The 11,772-nt window shown below is 40.0% G+C and overlaps 1 protein-coding gene across 7 annotated transcripts in view; it reads left to right on the forward strand.

Annotated features, from left to right (window-relative positions):
• Positions 1-11,772, forward strand: part of LOC136836302 (ras-related protein ced-10-like) — a 383,808-nt gene that overhangs the window by 265,670 nt on the left and 106,366 nt on the right. For all 7 annotated transcript variants that reach the window (XM_067100416.1, XM_067100417.1, XM_067100418.1 and 4 more), the window contains one exon: positions 254-968. The gene's annotated coding sequence lies outside the window, so the exon portion shown is untranslated. The remainder of the gene's footprint in view (positions 1-253; positions 969-11,772) is intronic.

Consider the following 11,772-nt stretch of genomic DNA (forward strand, 5'->3'; position numbering starts at 1 on the left):
CTGCAAACTCATTAATGCATTCGGTATGTATAACTATAAACATGAGTATAGTCGCGTATATGTAGAGCACATTCAGATTCTGTTATCAATATCTGGGTATACAGACTTAAAGGAACTGTTATTTTCTTTGTTTATCGAGTTACGTTTATGTGGAAGCTCTGGAATTGGTTTCCCATTACTGAAAATATGCTTATTCTTCTGTTTGCTTTGCATTATTTGTATGTATCGCTTTCATTATTTCTTTTCTTTTCAGGCAACTAAAGACGGAAGAGTGGAAAAAGAAAGGACCTAATTATCGTCGTTATCGCTCTGTGTCCCGCTAATTGTGTGAAGAAGGAAGAAAGGAAAAGTCAAGGGATATTATTATATAGAGGGAGCATGAGCAGCGAGTCTTCGAAAGGCGCAACCAGCTGTACAAGCGAAATGTGATCCGTGCCCACGAAATTCGAGCCCATTAAACAAGGGAATACCATTGATCTTCAGTGACGCTCCTTTTTTTTCCTTCCCAATTCTTTTTTCACGAAAAAGATTAGCTTGTCTCTTAGTTACTGCCAAGGGTATTGAGAAAAGGGAACCGTACGCCCCTCAGAAGTGGTAGTTCATAGAATCTGGGTAGTCTTGAGGAGTGGTGGTTTCACTTCGGTTTGGCGCTCAGTGGTGATCAGTCGGGAAGTGCGAGATTTTCAGTGAAAATACTATCAGAAATACCCGAAATTTCTCCCACCAGTTCTGTTTGCTTGTGAAGTGTTGCAAAGAAAATTTGAGATCCCTTTCCAGGAGTCACGTAGAGAACTGGTAAATGGAAAATAATTAAATCGATTGAATATATTCGTCAAATTCTGTAAGTGTAGTGATTGCTGTGAAGTGTTCTCTCGTCGGTAACTACGTGAGATTGTTAACCAGTTGTGGATATCGCTGTAAAAAGAGAAGTCATCACGTCAGTCGACGCCTCTTGTTTACATTTTAAGGTAAGACTCGAAGGGAGACTCTTAATTCCTCCTATTCCAGTAGAGTAAAGTAAAAATACATTTCTTTCCAATTTCCATATGTGGTATGCTGCTTACTGACACTGGAACGACCTTCCACTTTTAATTAATAGAGAGAACAAATAATATCTTTAATACATGGCTCTCAAAATGCCTTGAGGCAAATTTCACGCACACTGCCACCACTGCTACGGCACTATTTTCACCCTAAGTTAGAGCTGGAGCTTAATGGCTACCTACAATGAACGTTATGTCGAGAATTGAAAGAGTTAGACTGCGCTCAAAAGAATTCGAAGCCCTCAAAAGGTGGTTCACTTTAATTGTATGTATTGTCACTGCTGTGAGTCTAGGCTAAGTTTGAAATGACAGTATGATATATTATTAGTACAGTACTATACATCGTTGGTCTGTACACACAGACATACACAAGTGTGTGTGTGTATATGTATATGTATATATATATATATATATATATATATATATACATATACATATATATATATATATATATATATATATATATATATATATATATATATATATATGTGTGTGTGTGTGTGTGTAAGATTTGTATTACTAAAAGAATTCAGGCCGCCGTACGACATTGAAACTATGAAAAATTTTAACTATTTGAGAATAAAGCATTGATTAGAATATTAAGATTCAGGTAGCAGGATAGATTGAGGAATAACGCCCCAAGGGAAATTACAGAGATTCCGTATGTAGATGAGATAATGAAGAAGGGGAGGCGGAGATGGATTGGACACGTCCTTCGCACCGCCCTGGGAAGAGTTGTATGTGATCTTGTCAGCAGAGCTCCTGTAGGGTAGGCACCAGGAGAGTTGGAAGACCTCGTGCTGCCTGGATGAGAAACACGAGACGAGAGGCAGGACAAGAGTGCAGATTTTTAGAAGTGGAAGCGCCGGGAACATGACATGACATGACACAACATGACACGACATGACGAGTGATGGAATTTCACAAAATTTGTTGGAACGCGATTATTATTATTAATATTATATATATATATATATATATATATATATATATATATATATATATATACATGCATAAATATATGTATATCATATATATATATATATACAGTATATATATATGTATATACATACCTAAATATATGTATATCATATATATATATATATAGTATATATATATAATATATACATATATAAATATATGTATATTATATATATATATATATATATATATATATATATATATATATATATATATATATATAGAAATCATCAACACACAATCACGTGTGGAACAGAAATAAATTTCTGACTCACGTCGGGATCGAACCCAGGTCTCTCAGGTGGAAAGCAAGGGCGTTATCCACTGGGCCACACAAGTCTAAAAGAAGTTGGAACCTGAGAGCAACTGATCCCGACGTGAGTCAGAAATTTATTTCTGTTCCACACGTGATTGTGTGTTGATGATTTCTATCTTATTCACTCAGAAGGGATAATTCGAATGAAATGTTGTCTATTGGGTCATTGCTGAGTCGGGAAGTTGGGGAAAACTCGCTGGTATGCAAGCAGTTAGCTTGCCCAGGTAATTCCTTGGGTGCAGTTGCTCTCAGGTTCCAACTTCTTTTAGACTTGTGTGGCCCAGTGGATAACGCCCTTGCTTTCCACCTGAGAGACCTGGGTTCGATCCCGACGTGAGTCAGAAATTTATATATATATATATATATATATATATATATATATATATATATATATATATATATATATATATATATATATATATATATATATATATATATATATATATATATATATATATATATATATATATATGTGTGTGTGTGTGTGTGTGTGTATTACAATGTTCACTTTCGGTCTTGTTATCCTTAATTCGATGAACTGCTTGATTCCCTCGCCTTGGTGCTCATATTTGACGATAACCTTGCCTTATCTCGTCATTATCGTTTTAATGACGCATAATTTGTGGCCATAAAGCCTTATCGTGAGGCTGTCTCCCTTTATCTGGATACGGCGGATACGACAAAGCATTAACTTCATGTCATGAGGTCTTACGACAACGTCATATGTGTAACATTCCTCACCTAATGGTCACTTTTATAATATATAATTATCATATGCCTTGCAGTCGATATATGGCACTGTGTACAGTAGATTAGGTCTTGTTACATTATTATGAATTAAAAGTGAAAAATTTATGGTATCATAATGCATACATACATATGCATATAAATAATGCATGTGTATAATTTTATATATGCATATGTATACATGTACATATACACACGTATATATAATGTATATATGTAAATTATATATATATATATATATATATATATATATATATATATATATATATATATATATATACTGTATATGTGTGGGTCGATCAGTTATTTACTTTAATAATTGGTTAATTGGAGTTGTATTACCTTGCTCTACCTAAGACGCACGTAACTGCCAGTTAAGCCAAATAAAGCTCTAAAGGACAGATAATGAAATGGGTCAGGTCGCCAGCTTAAAACTTATTTTACAACCACATGGATTAATTAAGTAAACTTACTGGAAAAACTAGTTTCAGCGAAGTAGAATAAAAGGAAATAGATTATTCACAGGTCCTACAGCAGATCAAAATATTAGTCCTAATCAGGACAGATATCTCAGTGCTAAATGTAATGATCACAACAGATTTAATAATCCTCTTCAATCGCTATTGTAAGGCATCTGAATTCCGTGAACGTTAAACTGTGGCTTCTTGGCACTGACGATGCAGATTCTTCTCCAAGCAAGAGGGACTTTCCAGGCTCAAGGTATACACACACGTCTGGAAAATAAGTATCCAGGTAATAATCTTTCACTAATGAAGCTCTCACCAGTAATTAATTAATTACAAGGGATGAATCTTATATCAGGAATAGTACTTTTAACACCATGGAGGATAAGTTATGCTATTTCACTAGACAACAATGAAATGAAATTAACATATGACTTCACAAATGGGATATGCTTTACTAGAAGTTCTTAGATAGGGACTGCTTAGAGATGAAAATCTGCACAAGGAAAATGAGAGATTCAGTTGAAGAGAAAGAGAACTGGGAGTAATTGTCACAATCCAACTTACTGCTGGGTTAAATAGTGCAGTGATCAGTTGCATTAAGCTTCCTTGGTCCACTAGGAACAACAGTCGTCCCACGTGATGGAGACAAAGGGGGGAGAAACAAAGAGTGCTTGGAGACAGCACTGAACACTTCTGTTCGCTAACGTAACTGAGGCGAGAGTCTCGCGATGTGGGGTTGACTTGGGTTGCTTGTCTTCAAGCTCCTCCCCCAAGCCTACTTTGGGTGCTTGGTTGCGAGTCTCATCTAGAAAAATGACAAAGACTCGCCAGTACATAGGCCAAAGAAAAGTGAGTTTTAAGAACAGTATATCTAAGTTCTGGCCAGCAAATCCTACCCCCCTTTAAGATGCTTATGAGTTAAAATTCCCACCCTTCGGTCAGTTGGCGATCTTAGTTTAAAAACAACTCCTGCTTCATCCCGCATTCCTCCTTCTCATGCAAGAAATCTACATTGTCTTCCTAGCTTTAATAAAAAAATTAATTCACTATTCTACTAAGAGGCAGTGAAGGGAGGTCTAACAGCAATATTTATAATAGCTTCCCACCATAAGAAGGCATTCACTCCCTTTTGGGCGTGAAGGCCCATACGAAGCAAGCTCTTCACCTCAATTACTTCACTCTTTTCCCTGAACAGGTTTTTTTTTATTTTGTCCTTGCAATGTGGCCAGCGAAGGATCTACTTAACTACTAGAATGGGATACAAGCTTTAATAATCTTACTTTCTAAGGGACTCAACACTACTCAAAGGTGTCTACGGATATTTACGTGCTACCTGTGATGATAGTGAAATTTATTCCTAGACAGATGGTACATTCAGTTGTATCTTTTATAACATAACCTATTAGAACATTGCCATGGCACCATCTTAAATGACAATGAACTAGCTAAATTACAATATTCTTACAAGTATACAATTTCTTACACCAGAATGTACAATCATAGTAAGCAAAGGAGTAACCTGAAATCCTTTAAATGAGTTTTTATATTTGAGCAAGAGAGGTACCCATTTCTCCTCGGTTTTATATGGAAAATGCTTTCCTCAGTTGAATTAGTATGCCATGTGTGTCATGAGCTCACTTGCTCTGTACACAATAGTTATGATTACTGGATTAACAAATTATACTTACCCAGTTACTTCTGCTCATTACAAGATTTAAAGTTAACAAGGTTACTACTACTACTTACTGAATCTGGTGTAGTCTGTTAGTATGGTGTTCCTAAGGCAGAGATCAAGCCAGCTACCTCCTCTGGGCAGGAGCCAGGATTACTCTGAGATGGGAAACACTGTGGCTCTTGCAACTACTGGGCTGTCTTTCACCCCTTCTTCTTTGCGTTCCTCCAAGGCCTATCTATGACAGTCCTAGGAGGTGATGAGGGCACCAACTCTGGGGAAAGGCCAGAAGGGCTGTTGGGCGCGAGGTCAGGGGTAACCTCAGAGGCTACTGGGAGGCCCCCCACACCAGCTGCTGTGCCAACCAGAGCAAGAACAGCCTTCGCTTCTGCGTCTGGGGAGTTCAGTTCCTGGTCTCCCAGAGGAGGTATAGCAGCAAGATCCAACAGAGGTTCATCCTGGGGACAGATGTGGTGAGGAAGAAGAATCTTCTGGAGCTGGAGGCTCACAAGCTGCTAGGATCAGTTCTGTGAAGGTGCCTGAATCTCCCATAGGAGGACCCGTGTCTTGATTTGGATCTGGCACCATGGTAGGGCCAAGCACAGGGTCCAATTCTTGTGGTGGCTCAACGTCCGAGACGGACAGAGCGTGGCACTGCTCAGGGCTTGCAAGTGGTGCTGGCAGAGATTGGTGGTCAGGTATGCCTGACGAGGGGTCTGGAGTTGCTATACCTCGTGGATGGCTTGAGCTGGCTGAGACAGAGCTGGAGGTAAGAGCCTCTTGGAGATGCTTGGTTTGTAGAGTCCGCTGGGTGTTGCTTATTAGGGCAGCCCTCCCAATTAGTGGAGTGGCCTGTCACCTTGCACACTCAACAGTGGTATTGCTTTCTGTTAATGTCCTTTTGTGCAAAGGGAGGACTTCGTTGGTGGCCATCCTTTCTTTAAGAGGGAGGACCAGGCTTGGAATTGTATGGAGTGTGCTCCTTCTATCGACCTCTTCGGTGGGCGGAAGATGATGATTCTTTTGGTGGCACGCCAGTCAAAGTGGCTGTGCTCTTAGTTGGTGATGTCCCAGTCGATGCCTCCATTGTGGAGGTAGTGGGGCTGCAGAGTGGTGTTGGGGAGGACTTCCCCAGAGGAGGTCCCGGCCCAACAGGAATTCCACTCCAGGCCTGATTCCACTCTCTATGCCAATGCGATGAGGTAGCATGCCCCAAGGTGTGACCTGGAGCTCAACTGTGGGAATGGATCTGGTGTGGCCCTCTATCATCTCCCACGGTGTCTGTTCATCAACAGTGGCACTGGCTGTCACTTGGGGCCCGTCAATCAAGCTGATGTCTGCTGCAGTGTCTACCGTAACCGGTAGGTCCACTGGCAGACTAGAGACATCAAGGGGTGCCACCGAGATGGACTAAGTGTACAGCCTCTCGCGGTGAGGTATCTTCCGTGGCCCAGCCACAGAGGATGTGGTACTTATCAAGTTGACAAACTTGGTGGATGGGACATGATTTGGACAGATTGGATAGCCAGCACCATAGTGGCCAGAATCACCACAGGATCAACAAGTGCCCTTTGTGGGGGTTCAGTTACCTATGGTGACCATTGGTGGAAGATCGAGTGGAAGTGGATGGAGAGGAGCTCTGGTTATTGGGAGGAGGCTGTTTGTTGGTGCCCAACTTGTACAGTAGCATCAATCGGATTCAGTGTGCCCCACCTTCTCACAGCCAGTAAACGTGGGCTTACCAGGTAGTCTGTTCTTCAGGTGAGTTGAGCCTGAGAGGTACTTGGGTGGCACTATGTGCTGTTGAGACATGCTGTGAGACTGGTTGTAGGTTTCCCTGGAATCGACCATAAGACAGGTTTCCATATGTATTGTGGGCTGCTTGTTGTTGAGTTACACGCCAAGGGGACACATTGGAAGAGATCTTCCAGCATGGTTCGACTGAACAGGTCCTCGAACGTGGTGCATGATGGAGTCAAACCAGCGTGTACCGGATTGGGTCTTGTGACAAGCCCAATCAGCCCAGGATCAGCCAACTTCCTTGGTGGGACCTCGAAACCACTGTCTCCATTTCTCTGGGGTTATCTTGAAGGCTTTTGTCATGACCCTACGAACTTCTAACATGTTGCCTCTTTGACTGTTCTCCAATGAGCAGAGGGCTGCCTTAGCTTTACCTTCCATGTGCTTGGCAAGCACTAAGGCCCTCTCCTTCTTGGTGGTGTTATAGTTATCAAAGAGTCTCTATTTCCTCCAACCATGCCTCTGGCTCTTCCTCAGTCCACTTGGGGACTAGGGAATTAATACTTGATATTGGAGCATTTGGCACAGCAGATATGGAGTTGGAGGCTTGTTGGGCAGCCAGAGCTTCAGCACTTAACTTTTTTGCCTTCTCCAACTCGAGCTCCTTTTCCTTGAGAGCTAGCTCATACCTTCTTTGTTCTTCTTCGTACTTCCTTTGTTCTTCTCTTTCTTTCCTTTGTTCCTCTCTTTCTTCCCTTTCCTGCTTAGCCAGGTCATCCAGCTGTTCCTTGACCCAATTGGTGAGTTCCGCTCCATCGTAACCCAGGTCCTTGCTAGGCGACGTTCTAGGACGTGGTTCTAGGATGGTAAGGACGTCTACCTTGGATAACTGGAAATACTTATGAATTGGGGAAGTGTCCCTCAGATTTGGGTGACACTTCGGTAGTGTGGCACCTTTTCAGTAAGGTGGCACTGTGGCTGAGTTTGCCATGCAAAGGTCACACTTACGGTAGTCTGTACCTTGAGGTACAGATGTAGTGGCTTAGTCATACATGACTTTTTGTCTTTGGTGGCAATAGGGTGCCGGTGCATTCTGAGGAATCAACACTCTTGGAGTACAACTACTTGTACTAAGGGGAAATGCACTCTGTCCAAACAGAGCGTAAGTAATATATAGGAGAAAAAGGAAGGTAAGAGGAAACAGATAGGTAAGCGCTTCAGTTGGTTACGACAGTGCCTCAGGTTAGTGGGACTGTGAAAAAGGGGAATCGGTTTTGGTTGCTTTGGCACATGTGGGTGACTAGTTCCTAGTACTAGTGGTGCTACTTCCTTTCATGAGGAGGGAGGAAGGCTTATATACTTAGGTCTGGATAAATAGACCCCACTCATGGTGGACAGTTGTCAATAACAGTAGTTAATTCTAAACTTATCCTCAACTATTTGTGGGACAGAGGTGTTTCTCTTTATGTCAGCCCATTCTTTTTGTGAAGACAGTGCAAGTATACTCTCAGCTACCTAAAGCACTCAAGAAAGTGGAGAAAATAAAAAAATAAATGAAGCAAGTACTAGCACACAAGTGTGTGTGGGCAGAGTTTGCACTGCGGGAGAAATGAGAAAGGAGAAAGAAAAAAATTAAATGAATACTAGCAGGGATGCAGAAGTCCCAGGAAAATCCCTCAACCAAGTTTTCTTGTCTTGAATACTCTGATTAATTTAGTTATGTTATGTACTGGGTTATTAGTGTGCCCTATTACTCCATGCTCTTATTAATTCTTACGAAAATTCTTTAATTTGGGTACCTGTACATACTGTTAAAAATTATTCTGAAGTTCTTTATATCTTCCCCTCCTAAAAGAGTGTATATTTGTGTAGGAACTTAATTTAACTTTCCTAACTAACTGGCTAACTTTCTCTGAAGTGGTTGTATAAAATTATTTCTTTGAAGCGGTTGTATAAAATTATGTCTACCTAGTTTTCCCTTTAATTTAAGTATTTTTTATAAAGATTTGTGAGTACTGTAGTGTGTGATGCAAAGTAGTTCAATAGTCAGTGCATAGGAGTGGAAGGCTGTTTGAATGAGTGAGATGGCTGCTTGTGAAGACACAATGGTAAACAGAAACACGTGTCTCATTTATATCTGCACCAAGGTTCAAGATAAAAAGTTAAGTATACCTTAGTTTAACCAGACCACTGAGCTGATTAACAGCTCTCCTAGGGCTGGCCCGAAGGATTAGACCTATTTTACGAGGCTAAGAACCAATTGGTTACCTAGCAACGGGACCTACAGGTTATTGTGGAATCCGAACCACATTAAACCGAGAAATGAAGATTCAAGATGGTGGGTATAGTAGTCACTTGGCAACCAACAAGATGCGGACGGATCATGTGACTGTGCACAGCTGATGGCTAAAGGAGCGGTTCTACTGGGAGTGGGTTGCTTGGTGACATCGCTTGGCAGAGGGATACAAATCTCCCACCTCACTTCGTGATTTTACAGTACAAGGAACAAAACACTCGCATTCCTCTAATGAAATGACTGAGGCTGATGTGGGAATGCAAGTTTTAAACTTAAAACACCACGAACACGAGTTACTTCACATTATGAAAGTTGGAAAACGAATTAGTTATGATTTTTTCTCTTCTTTGCTATGTAATTAATTCCTACACTCGGCAGCCATGCTCACTTTGTGGCCTTTTATGATACCAAGGAATGAACAAATAACATTCTTACTAGCCTGATTTATGCTAGCATAAAAGGCAAATTATGAAATTAAACACTGATAGTTATTTACGTTATTAATGAAAAAGGGCAAGCAAAATTTAATATGATTTTCGCACGAGTGAAAGTAATTTTCATTGTCACGCTTATTCAGGGGTCTCCCTCTTAGGATTGCTAATGGTTTTTGTCCTGTATCCTATGGACTTACAAAATTGTCCATCCTACCCTATGAGAGAAATGTGGGCACATGTGCTCTCCTCTTCTTTGTCATGCACTAAGCTGACTAGTTCAAAAATTTAATATCATACATTACTCGGCTGACGAATAGCAAAATAATGAATCTGACTCGATAACTCAGCTTAATGACCTTGGAAGGTATGTGGACAAACGATGTTTCAAACACTGCGCTGTATCTTTCCTAACTTTTCCTATTCGTAAACTGTAAATTGAACACACTTATTGCACACTCTCCCTACCTAACTCTATCTTATTCATATAGCCTAAAAGTGATATTAATATTACTTACCTTGGCCTGTATCCTCCTTTGCTTGGGAGATATCGTGTGAAATTAATATGATCTGACTTTTAAGATTTTAATTAATTTATATCTATGGGATAGCTAGCAACAGCTAATGGCTAATCGATTACAGAGATCCGTAGCAAGTCGTCGCCAATATCATGTGAGTTGGTCGGTTATTTTCTTTAATAATTGATTAATTGGAGTTATATTGCCTTGCTCTACTAAGACCCACGTAACTCTGCCAGTTAAGGCCAAATAAGAGCTCTAAGGACAGATAATGCTAAATGTAATGATTGCAACAGATTTGATAAGCATCTTCAATTGCTATTATAAGGCAGCTGAATTCAGTGAACGTTGAACTGTGGCTTCTTGGCACTGACGATGCAGATTCTTCTCCAAGCAGGAGGGAATTTCCAGATAATAATCTTTCACTAAAGAAGCTCTCACTAGTAATTAATTGTTTACAAGGGATGAATTTTATATCAGGAATAGTACTTTTAACACCATAGAGGATAAGTTATGCTATTTCACTAGACAACAATGAAAGCAATTAACATATGACTTTATAAATGGGATATGCTTTACTAGGGGTTCTTAGTTAGGGACTGCCTAAGAGATGAAAATTTGAACTAGGAACATGAGAGATTCAGTTGAAGAGAAAGAGAACTGGGAGTAGGCTAATTGTCACAATCCAACTTACTGCTGGGTTAAATAGTGCAGTGATCAGTTGCATTAAGCTTCCTTGGTCCGCTAGGAATAACAGTCGTCCCACGTGATGGAGACAAAGGGGGAAGAAACTAAGAGTGCTTGGAGACAGCACTGAACACTTCTGTTCGCTATCATGACTGAGGTGAGAGTCTTGCGATGTGGGGTTGACTTCGGTCGCTTGTCTTTAAGTTCTTCTCCCAAGCCTACTTTGGGTGCTTGGTTGTGAGTCTCTAGAAAAATTACAAAGACTCGCCAATACATAGGTCAAAGAAAAGTGAGTTTTAAGAACAGTATATCTAAGGTCTGGCCTAGCAAAACCTGACCCTCTTTAAGATGCTTATGCTTTAAAATTTCCACTCTTCAGTCAGTTGGCGATCTTAGTTTAAAAACAACTCCTGTTTCTTCCCACTTTCCTCTTTCTCATGTGAGAAATCTACGTTGACTATAATTCGTTCACTATTCTACTAAGAGGCAAGGAAGGGAGGTCGAACAGCAATATTTATAACAATATATTTGGTTATGTGGCAGATATCACTTAATATCGAATTACTTTTGCCTTTAGAACAAATTACACTGAAATTTTTCGATCAAGTGCCTTTTGTATTAGATACAATGGTAGGTGGTCAGTTGCCCATGACTATCTAAATCCTCAACCCATAAGCACAAATTTGAATCCTAACCGGGTAGATACACTCATCAATTATATTCACTTTGGGTGTAAATTATAGCCAAGGTAAGGAGAATTCGATGTTTTTTAAGTAATATTTGTGGCTATATATATATATATATATATATATATATATATATATATATATATATATATATATATATATATTTATATTTATATATAAAAAGTCAC

This window comes from Macrobrachium rosenbergii, chromosome 56, assembly GCF_040412425.1.
Source record: "Macrobrachium rosenbergii isolate ZJJX-2024 chromosome 56, ASM4041242v1, whole genome shotgun sequence".
Classification (NCBI taxonomy): domain Eukaryota; kingdom Metazoa; phylum Arthropoda; class Malacostraca; order Decapoda; family Palaemonidae; genus Macrobrachium; species Macrobrachium rosenbergii.